The sequence below is a fragment of the Oreochromis niloticus genome, linkage group LG2 (genome assembly GCF_001858045.2).
Source record: "Oreochromis niloticus isolate F11D_XX linkage group LG2, O_niloticus_UMD_NMBU, whole genome shotgun sequence".
Lineage (NCBI taxonomy): Eukaryota > Metazoa > Chordata > Actinopteri > Cichliformes > Cichlidae > Oreochromis > Oreochromis niloticus.
The window spans coordinates 6,114,592-6,128,478 of NC_031966.2; positions in this window are offsets into that span (position 1 = coordinate 6,114,592).

A 13,887-nucleotide genomic window follows, 5' to 3' on the forward strand; every position below is an offset into this window, starting at 1 on the left:
TTTCCTGGTTCCTGGTTCCTGGCTTGTCAGACTGATTTTGTTTCATTAGTTTAACAACAAAGCAGATTTTGAGTTTTGAGTCCTGCACTTGAGTCTTACTTTGCCTGCTGCACAGCAAACCCTGACAAAAGCAACCCATATGATGAGTCTCCATAACCAGTTTATAATGTATAATATATATATATGATAGAATAACTGAATATTTTCCATTTTATGATCAAGGCAAAGAGAGAGAGAGGTCATGGCAAAGAGAGTGTAGGGCTGACAGAAAACTTGGTTTATTTGACTTCTCGGTAAGATGTGAATTTAAGAAGAGTTAGATTTGTATAGCGTCTTTCAACAAACCCAAGGACGCTTCGGGAAGAACAGAAAAGTAAAGCCTGATTGGCACTACATTAACAGAAGTGTAAATCAAACAACTCTTTATTCCCTGAAAAAGGTTTTCAGCGCAGCAGCAGAAAGCGTGACTGCTGCTCCTGTTTTCGGGGGATCATTGGCTGCTTTGCTTCATATTTTCTGCAGTTTTCAGTGTCAGTGGATGGGCTGTGGGCTCTGAGCCTGACGCTGGCCAGCATCCATCTCTGCTCAGGCCTCCAGACAGACTCGCTCAGCCACAAACTGTTCATTTCATCAATCTCCTAATTTACCTGGTATTAGATGGTTTGGCCATCTCCCCTTTCCTCACAGTGTTATGTTGTTTCTGTCTTATTAAGTCTGCGTTTCTCCACAGTTCTTCTCACACAATATAACAATAAAACAGCTGCTGCACTCACCATACGGACCTCTTCTTTCCTTTGCAGCCTCTGTGGTTATAGAGCGTGTGCAGCAGCGTGACGCGTCGCTGCTTCTTTTGTTTAGAGAAAAACACTGATGGCTCCTCGTTTTTTCAGGGTGTCTCGTCTCCGTGATGATGCAGCTTCTGCACCCTCGCATTGCTGACACCATCCGGACCAAGAAACGGCCACATCATCTTATACAACTTATAAGAATCTGACATCGTTTCTGACCACAGATATCATCTGGCAATCACAGTTTTATTGTCTTTTCATATTTAAAATGTGTGTAAAACTGGTTCAGCACTTCTTTCCTTTGAGTCACGTGTTTCTTTCTTTATGCTGTTTCATTCTGAGCGCCCTGTGAATGTCCTACTCATCACACCAGTCACGCGTTAGAGATGTCCCCATTACTGCAATGGCCATTTGTCATTCATTGTCACTGAAATTTATTGGAATTGGTCGTGCAGGTGAGGAATCACATTGGCATCCATCCGACACATCCGCAGAGGAAGAGACCTGCAGCGGCGAGAGATCGTTCAAAGTTCATGAAACTCAGAGACTCTGAGAGTGAAGAAAAGGTCAAATCACTGTCAGCAACTGGGAGGTGAACTTTTCTCTGTGGTGACACAAGCGAGTGAGAGCCAATAGTTTGAGTAAAGACACACACAGAACCAGAGCTTCATCAGAAACACACGGGGGTCACAAACACATCTGTAAATCCATAGGATTATAAATAACAAGAACACAAGAAACACCAGGAAGCATGAAGGTGATTATCTGACTGTACACAGGATAGCTACTGTTGACAGGGACCAGGTGTGGACGGCGGCACAAGTGAGACTAATCAGGGAGGAAGTAAAACAGGAAGCACTAAACCAGAACATAATGATGGTGAATGGCGACATGGAGCCTGTCAGAGAAAACATTTTCAGGGGTTTCAGATATATCTTATCTACATTTTTAAAGAAAATTTCCTCCATTTTTAGGAAATTTAGATGAAGCAGAGATTAACAGGAGAAGTCACAGAAGGATTCACTTTAGGGCGTGATCCTGATGAAGCTGAGGATGTAGTAATCGTGAACGTCTGTGTGTAGGTCACAGTAAGGAGGAGCAAAGATGGTGGCAGGAAAAGTCAGCAGTCAGTTGGAGATGTCCTGCTCTCCTAACATCAACCACGAGCTTCACTCTGTGCCAAATCTCCAAACACATCATCCTCAGCAGCTTCTACAATCAGATCTCAGGTGTGACACCGGTTGGTTGCAGGCTCGTCTTGATGGCCACGCCTCCACGGCCTGCCCACCCTTCAGAATTTCACTTGTACTTCTATACTCAGCTCTCATCCCCATCAAAGTCAGGACACATTGGAATAGACGCAAATGTTCAGGTGAGTTTGTGGGGACGTCACCATAGTGCAGGTGGGCATGAAGCGACTTCCAGAAACACAAGAGGATGGCTTCTAGATCAGTCAGACTTTAATAGTTCAGTTGACAGAACTTTGATCACACCTCAGAGAGTCTGTTGCTAAAAATAATCAAAGAAAATGAGACTGATGTCCAAAATAATCCAAAAGTAAAGTAAAGCTCCATGAGTTTGACTCTGGTGTTCTTCATTCTTGTGGATTCTGCCTGCAGACTGTTAGAAATTATTCCACCGTGTCCAAGGATGTAAAATAGGACTGACATGAATTATTTACACCATATTCAGTTGTCATATTAACAGCTGTTGGACACCTGGCTCAGGTATCAGCTCTGAGTATGTTGGCTCATTTTTATGATGTACCATAAAAACATTCTACTGTGTCACATGTAGCCGACTTGGAGTAAAACAGTGATGAGGGTATTTGTTGAGCGGCAGCACACAGTAATGTTATCTGTTTAAACTGAGACAATGGACACTGAGCTTTGAGAATCTGACAGAACCAAAGCAGAACTGAGATGTTTCTGTAAATTTACTGCAGTAACGCTGATGGTCAGACACTATCTGTAAAAGTGTTTTTGCTCATATTGTGGCTCCATTAGTTTATTAATCTGTGCATCTGTGCTTGTGCGTCTGTTTCGGTGTTTGTTAAGCGGCTGGACCACCGCTCCCAAACATAATTAGCTCTTTAACCGGAGTATCTGAAAACAGTAGGGATTTGAAAGAGCTCAGCGGGTCCCTGCTGCTGCCCTGGACCGTCTCATGTTTCCAATTAGTCGATTCGGTAGCTGCTGGATGTTTAGTTGTAGTAAATATTACGAAGTTTCAGGAAACACCGTCATGATTAAAAAGCTTTTTTTCCAACAGGCTGTTTCATCGGTTATTGTGTGATTTCAGCTGCAAGCTTCTGGAAATGAGAATGAAAATATGTGAGACAACAATCAGCACAAAAAACACAACAACCAAGGAAGAAAGATTAAAGAAACACACACACACACACACACACACACACACACACACACACACAGATAAGGTTACTTTGAGCACAGACGTGAGAATCTTCTGTGGAACATGATCTCAGTCATGACTGTGTTTCAGCTGATTTCAGGCTGTTTCATCCTGACTGCATTGAGCAGCCTCTAGTTTCTTAAACATATCTGAAGATGGTCATTGTCACTGCCGGTGGGGCAGTGTTCTAGGGTTGCTTCGGATGGATGATCTGATATCGTCGTGTTGGTGTTGTTCCCAGATCATCGTGAAAATGTTGTTCCAGGTTCAACATTGCAAGTGACTAATCAGAATGTTGTGACGTTATTCTTTTGCGCACCAAGCCATTCGTGCATTTATGAAATTCAAATGTTGCAAGGACAATATCAATTCTGCTTACCGTTTATTAAAGGGTTAGGGTTAGGATTAGGGTCAGGGTCCGTTGATCGGCGGACAGAGGCGGTTTCTCGCAGCTTAAGTACAGATTTTTGTTTTACGGCGGTTTTTCCCGAAGTCGCAAAACTATGACGTCACAGCATTCTGATTGGTCACTTGCAATGTTGATCCTGGAACAACATTTAGTATGATGATCTGGGAACAACACCAACACGACGATATCAGATCGTGCGCTTCGGATGGTCAGGGCAAAGTTCACAGCAGCATTAGGAAACTGCGTCATGAAAAGAAAATGAGATGAGCAGACTGAGTGAACATGCTGAGTCAGCAGGATTTCCTGATGGATATTCCAGGATGACAAAGCTGGGATTCATTGGACTCTGGTTTGATCCACAGCAGATTACCCAGAACCAAAGAACCATTTTCCCACAGACCTGAAGCCCACCGAGAATCTCTGAGATTACCAACCAACAAATCCATCTGACAAATGAAAACAGTTAGCTAAAAGCAGTGCTGCCACAGTCTCTATTTTTATAATACAGTAATATCATTTTATACCATAACACTCATATTCTGAATGTTTTATCATTACAACAGTATGCATAACCCAAGCACACAGTACTTACTTTATTTATTTCCTATGACTATGATTCTTTATGTTAGAGTTTAGCTTAGGCTTTTTCGTGTGTGGGGAACATCCTGATTAAAGACATACAGCACTGTTTAAAAGTAAAAGTCCAACCCTCTGAGTTGTGCTGCGTATGAATTTATAGAAAACTGGTAGAATTAGGAGCAAAACCTCTGGGCTGTTGAACTTTTACTGTTTCCCCTCTGATGTCCTCAGGTCCTCATATGGAGTGTGTGTGTGTGTGTGTGTGTGTGTGTGTGTGTGTGTGTGTGTGTAACTTGTATCAGAAAGGTGTAATGTTGTTAATGATGATGATGTCATTGTAAGTTTGGTGCAGGAGGGTGCAGATGTAACACACACACATTGATAAGTGAAGCTCATCCACAGACAGAAAACTGCACAGATCTGCAGCTCGTATTGAAACAAATTATCATCATATGTTTCCTCCTCTGTTGACCTGCTGTGTCATCCCTCATTGGTGTAATGAATTTAATTACTTTGTCATTCCTTCCTCTTATCTGTTGCTATTCAGCTCATTACTCACTATTCATCTGCATCTCAAAGCCGCCGTGACTGCCAGGGTCTGCAGCTCCACAGGTCACTGAGCTCTTTTTTCTGTGGATTCCTCTGTGACAGCGAGAAACACAAAATCTTTGTGCTGTTTCAGTAAAAGTTCTTCTATCTGAAAAAAAAGTTCCCACTTCACCCCTCAAAATCTGCCATGCAAAATTCACCCGTCCATGCTATGAAATGTTACATGTTGCAGGTTTTTCTGTAGAGAATGAATGCGATGCTGTAAATGTGATACATGTGATCACTGAGCCTGATTCTGCTGCAGATGCCGAATCCTGGTGAAAACGCCCTTTCTAGCAGAAAGAAGCTGTAATCAGATTGTGCTCGGCTGAAGAGGCAGAAACAAAGCACATAGTGTTGCACAGAGTAAGTAGCCTCCTCTCTGAAGCACATAATTACAGGATAGAAGCTTGATCTTCTCGCTCTGCTTTGCAGAACACATAGGAGGGATTTCCAGCATGAATGGCTGTTTAAGGTCACGCTGAAACATCTCAGTCTGATTTAAGTCTGGACTTTTACTCGACATTTGTTTTTTGAGCCACACAGAGGTGAACCTGCCGCTGTGCTTGCATCATTGTCCTGCTGCATAACCGGAGTACTCCTGAGCTTCTGTCTCATCAGTCTTGAGTATTATCCAGATGTTTGTTGGCAGATGTGAGACCAGCATTTGTGTTCCTCTTGGTCAGCAGCGGTTTTCTCCTTGCACTCTCCCATGGAGGCTATTTTTGCCCTGCCTCTTTCTTTTGGTTGAATCATGACCTCTGACCTTAACTGAGCTGAGTGAGGCCTACAGGTCTTTACATGTTGTTCTGGGATTAATGGAGCTAAAGACAAAAATGAGAAAATGCTGCTGTGAGAAAACAACAACATGAAGGATAAGTGTGAGCAGATATTTGATGTCTTTGTGTTTGATGACTAAAGAAACAGAAACACGCTGCAGCTGTGATCAAATCTGTGAAGCAGCTGCTTTTCTCTGCACTCATGTCACAGTTTAACATGCTGTCATTGTTTGCATTCACCTTACACTGTAATATTAATAACTCTGTGGATTATCGGACATGCATGTCTGAGTTGTTTCATTCTGCATTTCCTTTTGTGGTTGAAAGTGCGGCTGCAGAGAAACCACAGGAATCTGACCGTGTTTGATTATTGTTGCAATCAGAAAAGTCTGAAACAAAACGCTGAGACGCACAATAAGAAGGGAACGGAGTCTTTCTGTTTTTGAAACTCCTCCTTTATCCATCATGCTGCCTCACTCTTTGTTCTGCTCGATCACATTTCTGAAATGAAATGTGAGCGAGCACCCACCTCTGCCTTCACACCACCTCTGCCTCGCTCTTTTGTTAGCGTCACCTTTTTATTCCCAGCAGGGACAGAATGAAGTTTTTCCCACTGTGTGCTCTGCTTTAGCAGGAAGAATTCATGCGCGGGTTTTAGACATTTAAATATTTGCTTTTTAAACATGAGATTATTTTTAATTTGTTGCAAAGTGAAACAGATTGATTTATTTAAATTGGAAGGTAATTCATTCATTTTCACAGCTCGTGCCTTTAATTATAGTCCCTGGGTGCCACTGAGAATCTGTGTTTATGGGAACTACAAGCAAAGTTGCAGCTCAGCGATCAAAACTGAGAAAGTTGTCAGAACTTTATGCAGACTTGGTGTCTTAAAAAAGACCTGGTTAGAGCAACTTCCTCAGTGGAAGTGTACAGTAGGGTTAGGTTAGTAACAAATGAAGCACTGAAGCTCCTTTCCTTCTTATTTAGATGATCCAAGTGGCTCAGATATCTAACTCGTGCTAACTGATGCTCAGCTTCCATCACAGCATAGGTTGGTGGCCCGCCTTTGCTTTCGCTTTCTCAGGCTCCTCCCACCTCAAAGGAAATGACCTCACCTGTTCGGGAGTGTGTACTCACAGGTTTCTTGTGTGTCTACTCCGGGAAGGATGCTGCCTCTGAAACACTCAGTTTGTATTTGCTGCACTTTAGTTGAAGCCATGTTTATTTTAAAGATCTACATTATTTACTTTCTTTGACTTATTCTCGTTTTTGACACAGTGAACATGATTCCTGTGAGGATCCGAAATCTTTATCATGTCCTTTGTCACGTGAATAACACACACAGCACAGCTCCCAGGATCAGCAGATGAGCTTTAGCTTTTCAAATGTTTGACGTTTCCTCTTCACTTCAAATGTGCCTCCTGGTTTGTCTCACCTGTGGATATTTTACCTGCATTGATGAGAGAGAACTTTTAATTTTGGAGGAGGCCAGCAGCCCTGATCCATCACCTCTGGGGCGTGGGACTTGCAAAACTCGAGGCACATTCTCTGAATCGTGTCAACACATTTTAAGGTTTTCACTTTGCAGCATTAAAGGACGTGCAGGAAGGTCGGGCTCTGGTTGGAGGCCTGATTAAAATAGAAGAGCATCTGCTCTTTAAACGTCATCATAATTGGGACGCTCAGGGATGCTCCTCTGCAGACGTGCGTGAGTACGTGTCTGAAAGTCATGTGTCATATGTTCAAATCATTACTTGGACGGACAACGTGTTTACGTGAAGCTGCTGGCAGACAGTCTCTCTGGAAACAGGAACAGCTGTGTAGGTGTTTCAGGCACTGATGAGGACAATAAGGAGAAGCAGACTCGGGGCCTAATTTCTGAACGTTTTTCCAGGCAGGGCGCAGAGCCTCCAGTCACCTCTGAAAGGTCACCAACAGGATGGCTCATGTCTCCGCTCTCTTCAGAGCTTCAGACTTTTGTTCTTACCTTTCTTCGGTGTAATTTCGCCCACCGCGCTGTCTCAAAGCAGCTACTGTTTCACCCATTACGCTCCCACTGCTTCAACTTTTCCCACTAACACAAATATTTTCATAGTTAGGAGCAATCATTTTCTCCGAGGAGGGGGGCGAGTTTGACAGAGCCCAGAGCTTCACGTGCGACTGAGTGCTGGTAAGAGGAGACTTCCACTCGGAGGCCTCTTCGAACTTAGTTTGACTTCTTCCTCCAAAAGTTCTCAAAGTCTGATTGCTGCAAAAGTATTTTGGTCTCTGAATGTCTTCGCAAACACCATCTGTGCCACGTAGGTGGCGAGAGGTAGAAAGCTGAATTGTTGCATTTATAATTTTCCAGTTTTTCCTCGCAGGGAGGAGATGATTGGGACTGATGACTCACATTTACATACTGTTGCCACAAAGCTCAGCGTGATGCCTCTCGCAGACACCTGATTTGATTCGCTGTACCTTTTTACTCTGTCTGCTTTCTTTCAGCCTATTTTCATTCTCAAGTTTTCTTTAAACAATCGAAGATATTAAGACCTATTTCTTCCACCTTTTAATTACTGTGGCTCATTCTTCAAATAATCCCAAAACATTTTAAACTCCAAACTTTTGATGAAAAAAAGAAGAAGCTGTGATCAGATAAATCCAAAGATCGATAAACTTGGACTCACCTGATGGTGATATCAGTGCATAGAAACAGGAGCGAAGATTAAAGACATTTGTTACGGCTGTCGCCGTGGGTGGATATTATGCTATGCAAATGTGACTGTGCAGGTGCCCCTCCGGGAGTGGTGGATCCTGAGGACGGTCCGCCAGGATTGGATGCTGCCCTGGAGGCGAAGTATAAGGCGGCACGATTGAAGACGGAAGCCATCCATCCTCGGTTTTACCCCAACCGGCAGGGGCTGCGATATGCCCTATGTGGTTTTGCTGGTCCAGGAGGAAGTAGGGGTGGACCGCCTTTTCTGTTGGGCACAGTTTTCTCATGTTTAGTTAGTTAGGGAGGTAAGTGACTGTTATTTTGTTATGTTATTTTGGGGCTAGGTAAGTACACGCTCCCGTGAGTTAGTTTCCCTTTTTGTTTGTTATTTTGGCCTGGGTCCACCCCGAAGCCTGAGTGACTCCTGTGATCTCTTTTCTTTGGTGTGTTTGTAAATAAAACTGTTTTATGCTTAAGTTATGGTGTGATGTGCTGCTTGGGGTGGAGCAGGGGATGGATCACTCTTCTGTGTTGCGATCGGGTTTCCTAGACCGGCCGTAACATAATTGGGGGCTCGTTCGTTCGTTTCTTTTTTTCTCGTTTCGGGGTTATTCGTGTTTTGTTTGGATTGTGGGTGCTCTCCTTGGTGGGTTGTTGGGTGGTGTCGTGCAGTGTGGTGATTATGGAGTTTTCGCTGGACGACTTTGTGGAGGCGCCTGCGCTGTGTAAGATTGAGAAGTGTCGGAAAGCGGATTTGCTGCTTGTGGCTGATTACTATGGTGTGGTGGTGTCTGGCAGTGCTCGTGAGGCGGAATTGCGGGATGAGTTGGCGGGGCGGCTCGTGGAGAAAGGGGTGCTGCAAGGGGTTACGGTGAAGGGGGCGGCGAGCGCGGCGGCTGAGGCCGGTGCTGAAGCGGCCAGTGCGGCTGCTGTGGGTGCTGAGGTTGACTCGGTTTCGGACCCAGGTGAAGCTACGGCTTCCGCGGATTTGCGCCTCACGCTCTGTATAAAGGAGGTGGAGACCCGGAATAAAGCTCTGGAGGTGCAAGCTTTGCATCTCCGCATTAGAGCCCTTGAGCTTGAGAAGAGCCCCTCCCCGGGTTCCCCGGCGTCGCCGAATGTTAGTGCGTCCACTCCTAGTAGCTTTGATATCAGCAAACACATTTCGTTGATCCCTCCGTTTCGGGAGTCGGAGGTTGATTCTTATTTTAATGCTTTCGAGCGCATTGCTGCTGCCTTAAAGTGGCCGAAGGAGTTCTGGTCGCTTTTGCTTCAATGCAAACTGGTCGGGAAGGCGCAGGAGGTGTGTTCGAGTTTGTCTATTGACCAGAGTTTAGACTATGAGACCCTGAAAAAGACTGTGTTGCAGGCTTATGAGCTCGTCCCGGAGGCATATCGGCAGAAATTTAGAAATCTTTGTAAAGCTGCTGACCAAACGTTTGTCGAGTTCACGCGGGAGAAGAGTGTGTTATTTGATAAGTGGTGTGGCTCGTGTAAGGTTAAAACGTTGGCTGACTTACGGACTCTGATTTTGTTGGAGGAGTTCAAGAAATGTCTGCCCGAGCGTATTGTGACTTATTTGAATGAGCAGAAGGTCTCTTCCCTTACTGACGCCGCGCTTCTGGCGGATGAGTTCGTTCTAACCCATAAAAGTGTGTTTTGTGTGGAGAAATCGTTCCCAGCCGTGGTGACCGAGCGGAAACAGTGGTGGCGCGGGGGCAGTTCTGCCGCTGTGAAGGCTACCGTTCCCGCGCGTGTTTTTATTGTCATGGTTTTGGGCATTTGATCGCCGCCTGCCCGGCGCTGAAAAGGAAAGAAGCCAGGGGTGCGGCGGCGTCTGGCGGGGTAGGGCTGATTGAAACGGCTCCTTCATCGGTGTTGCCCTCTCCCGACGTGGGTGGGAGTACGTTGGGTGGTGGTGTTGATCCGCAGTTCTCCCCGTTTGTTTCCCGCAGGTTTGTTTCCTTAACAGGCGAGGAAACGGATCAGGTGCCGGTGACTATTTTGAGGGCGTTTTTGGCTACTGCGGATGCGGGCCGCGGGGTGGAGACTTCCGGGGGCTCTGAGTGTGTGGTGAGGGGTGATGATTCGGCTATGTTACCCAGTGATGTGAATTTAAGCCTAAACATCACGAAGGACCTGCTGATTGAAGCTCAGCAGCGTGATGTGACGCGACCGTGGCTCAGGAGGTTGGGAAGCGTATCTGCAACCGGAAGGTTGCCGGTTCGATCCCTGGGCTCTCTGTCCTGGTCGTTGTGTCCTTGGGCAAGACACTTTACCCTACCGCCTACTGGTGTAGGCCAGAGGGGCCGATGGCGCGATATGGCAGCCTCGCCTCTGTCAGTCTGCCCCAGGGCAGCTGTGGTTACAACAGTAGCTTGCCTCTACCAGTGCGTGAATGAGAGAGTGAATGAATAGTGGCATTGTAAAGCGCTTTGGGTGCCTTGAAAAGTGCTATATGAAATCCAATCCATTATTATTATTATTATTATAAAGCCCTGTTACGTTTCTGCCGCAAAACAGGGGGAGTCTGACATGCTAGTGGTGTTTTTTATTGAGAGTGGCGTGTTACAGAGAACGTGGTCTCCTGATCCAACTGGCCTGCACAAAGTACACCAGGTGGTAGTGCCGAAGGAGTACCGATCTCGGGTTTTGAGCCTCGCACACGATGGCAGCTTGGCTGGACATCTTGGCATCAACAAGACGTATCAGCGCGTGCTGCGTCATTTTTTTTGGCCGGGGCTTAAGTCCGATGTGGCGAAGCATTGTCGCTCATGTCATACACTCCTGTTGTTTAACTTTCACACTAGTTAAAACACCATTGGTTTATTATCTGTGCATGATTTCTTGCAGCGCATTTTTAATCAGCACGTCATACATTGGTGTATCACAGTATTTCAGTGTCAGGGGGATTATCATCATCTTCGTCCATGGGCAGTGTCAGGTATGCCTACACATGAACTGCAACAACTTTATTAATCATTGATTGTACACATGGCAAGATACAAGAAGTAAAACAACAGAGTAGGAGTAGAAGAACTCCTACAAAAATCAGTCCTTTTATTAAAAGAGATTTCCAGGAACCACTCAACAGCCAGGTAAGCCAATCTTCAGTGTTTGTGACGTAGTCCTGTTGCTGAGCGTCCCTGAGTTGTTTCAGCGTGCGTAAGGCGTCAGTCATGTTGGAAGAGTGAACATTATCTGGAATGTACGTACAGCATGTGTTGTTGAAGAGTATACAGAGTCCTCCTTTCTCAGCCAGAATCATGTCCAGTGCGACTCGGTGTTGCATCACAGTTATGCGCAGGGCATCAATCTCTTCATTTTGCTGATTGTTGATTTTGCACGAGGCATTCAGGAACAGTCCAAAGCGGTAGTCCAAAGTTTCAATTCTTAACATGTTCTTTCCGGCGCCCACCCATGGAAACAGTGAGTGGAGGACCTTTTGTCCGGTGGTCCAAAGCTTAAATTCCTCTGGCACATCACTGCCATAGATGGGGTCATGTGGTTGCACTGCGGAGACGTCTCGTCGTCGTCTTGTAGTCTGAGAGCTATTTACAGCTGACATCCTGAAGGTGTGATCTGAAATGAAGATTGGGGCACAGGTGCCCGTCCATCCGGGTGGCAGTATGAAGTAGGCACGTTGAAGTTGATCCAGAAGAGTTGGTCACACGTTCCGTTGTCAAGTCCAGCATTTTCGACGGTGATTACCTCGTATTGGGGTGGTCCCTGGAAGATACTAAAAAGGTTAAGCGAATAGATGATAGAGCTTGTCTCATTAATGATGATTTTCTTATGTTGATAGCCAATGCCCGCGAAGCTGGCAGCGCACTTGGCTTGTGTTTTATTCATGTAGTTTCCATAAAAGGTGGGATGTGTCGAGGTGCATGGCATGTGGGAGCAGACGTAACATGCAGTGTTATTAGGCTCTCCCTTAGTTCTGTCATGTACGTAGCGATACCATGCGTTATTCATCCATGGGTGAATGTGGTCTTGTGTCATGTCACGGAGGTGTGAATTGTCATGCGTCCATCTCGTCCGTAGGTGGTGCTGTTCGTCTTCTGTACCATCCTCTAGAAACATGAGGAGCCCTGCTGAGAGTAGGAGGACAGCCACGAGGACAACAAGCGTCTTCATGGCGACCAAACACATCTAGGTCCTCAGGTGAGTAGACTACTGGCAAGAAGCAGAGGGCGGGATATACCCAATCAGCCCTCCCTTCACCAGTCAGATCACCTGAAGGTAGGGGTGCCGGCGTCTAAACGTTTAGGTTGTCACTCACTTTTTTGCAGTGGCTTTGATGGATCCAGGGCGGTCTTTCTGCTATTTTGCAGGCAGTAGGTGTGGTGAGTAGCACTTGATAAGGACCTTCCCACCTTGGTGAGCTCCAATTTTTCCTTTGGAGTACTTTGATCAGGATCCAATCACCTGGTTTCAACCTGCAAGATACTGGAGAGTTGTTTAGAACAATCTCTTTATTTTCAAGTAATTTCAAATTGTGAGTTTCTGAGAACTTTGTGTCAGTCTCATCCACATTTTTACCAGGCCTATACACTCAGGCCATGGTCTCCCTGTTTCTTCCATGCATTTTCTCAGTCTCTGTTTTATTTCCTAGTGCTTCAGAGACCTTACTGATTACTTCATTAACAAAATGTGTCCCATTGTCTGATCTTATCAGAGTGGGGATGCCATATATTGAAATAAAATGGTTGCACAAACATTTTGCTACTGGCATCTGCTTTTTTTTACTGGATAGATTTCTGGCCATTTTGAGATCACGTCTATGATCACTAGAGCGTATTCTGAGCCTTGGCATTCATTTAGCTCAATAAAACCCATGTGGATTGGATGAAAAGGATGAGGTGGTGTGCATTATGTGCATTATGTTTTTGGCAAATCATGCATGTTCCTACAAATTTCCGAAATATTATCTACCACTCCTACCCCCCCTCCTGTTGACAATAATGCTGCTGATATGTGTAGGGACTTTGGTAGTATTGGTTTGCTATTACAAGTCATCAAATCATTTTCTGGCTGTGCTCCGCCTTTTAACCACCTCTTTTGTTCTCTAGTTGGTGCGGCTTTCTGTTCATTTATAAGCACATCAAGTGGTATTTGCATCGAGGAGTCAGACATTAATGTGTCTATAGTTTGTTGTGCTGCTGCTTTTGCGGCTTTGGTCTGCAAAGTTATTGCCTTCAGTGACCTTTGAACTGTTTTGGCAATATAAACACTTCCAACAGTGCCTTCAAAAGATTTCCATGTTGCAGTTGGGTTAGGCACGTATGACAGCTGTGAGTTCTGCACTCTGTGCAGAGTGTGAGGAAGTTAGTGCTTTTGCTTCTAAAATTGTGTCTACTGTGATTACCGCATAACCCACACAGTTCCGCCCAAGGCTACTTTGTTGACATCTACCAAGATATCGATGACACCAGCCTGTGGGGTGCTGTGAAGGTCAGCGCGTGACACAGCATACAGCAATTCTGATGTGTAACAGTGTGAGCAAAATGCCTACATAGGAAAGTTGTCTGGCATGTGTCGAACTTCTGAGGTAGGAAAAACCTTGCATTGCTTACAGTTCATAGCTCACAGCTCTAAAACTAGGCATCAGCAAATCATATGCCCAAATCATTA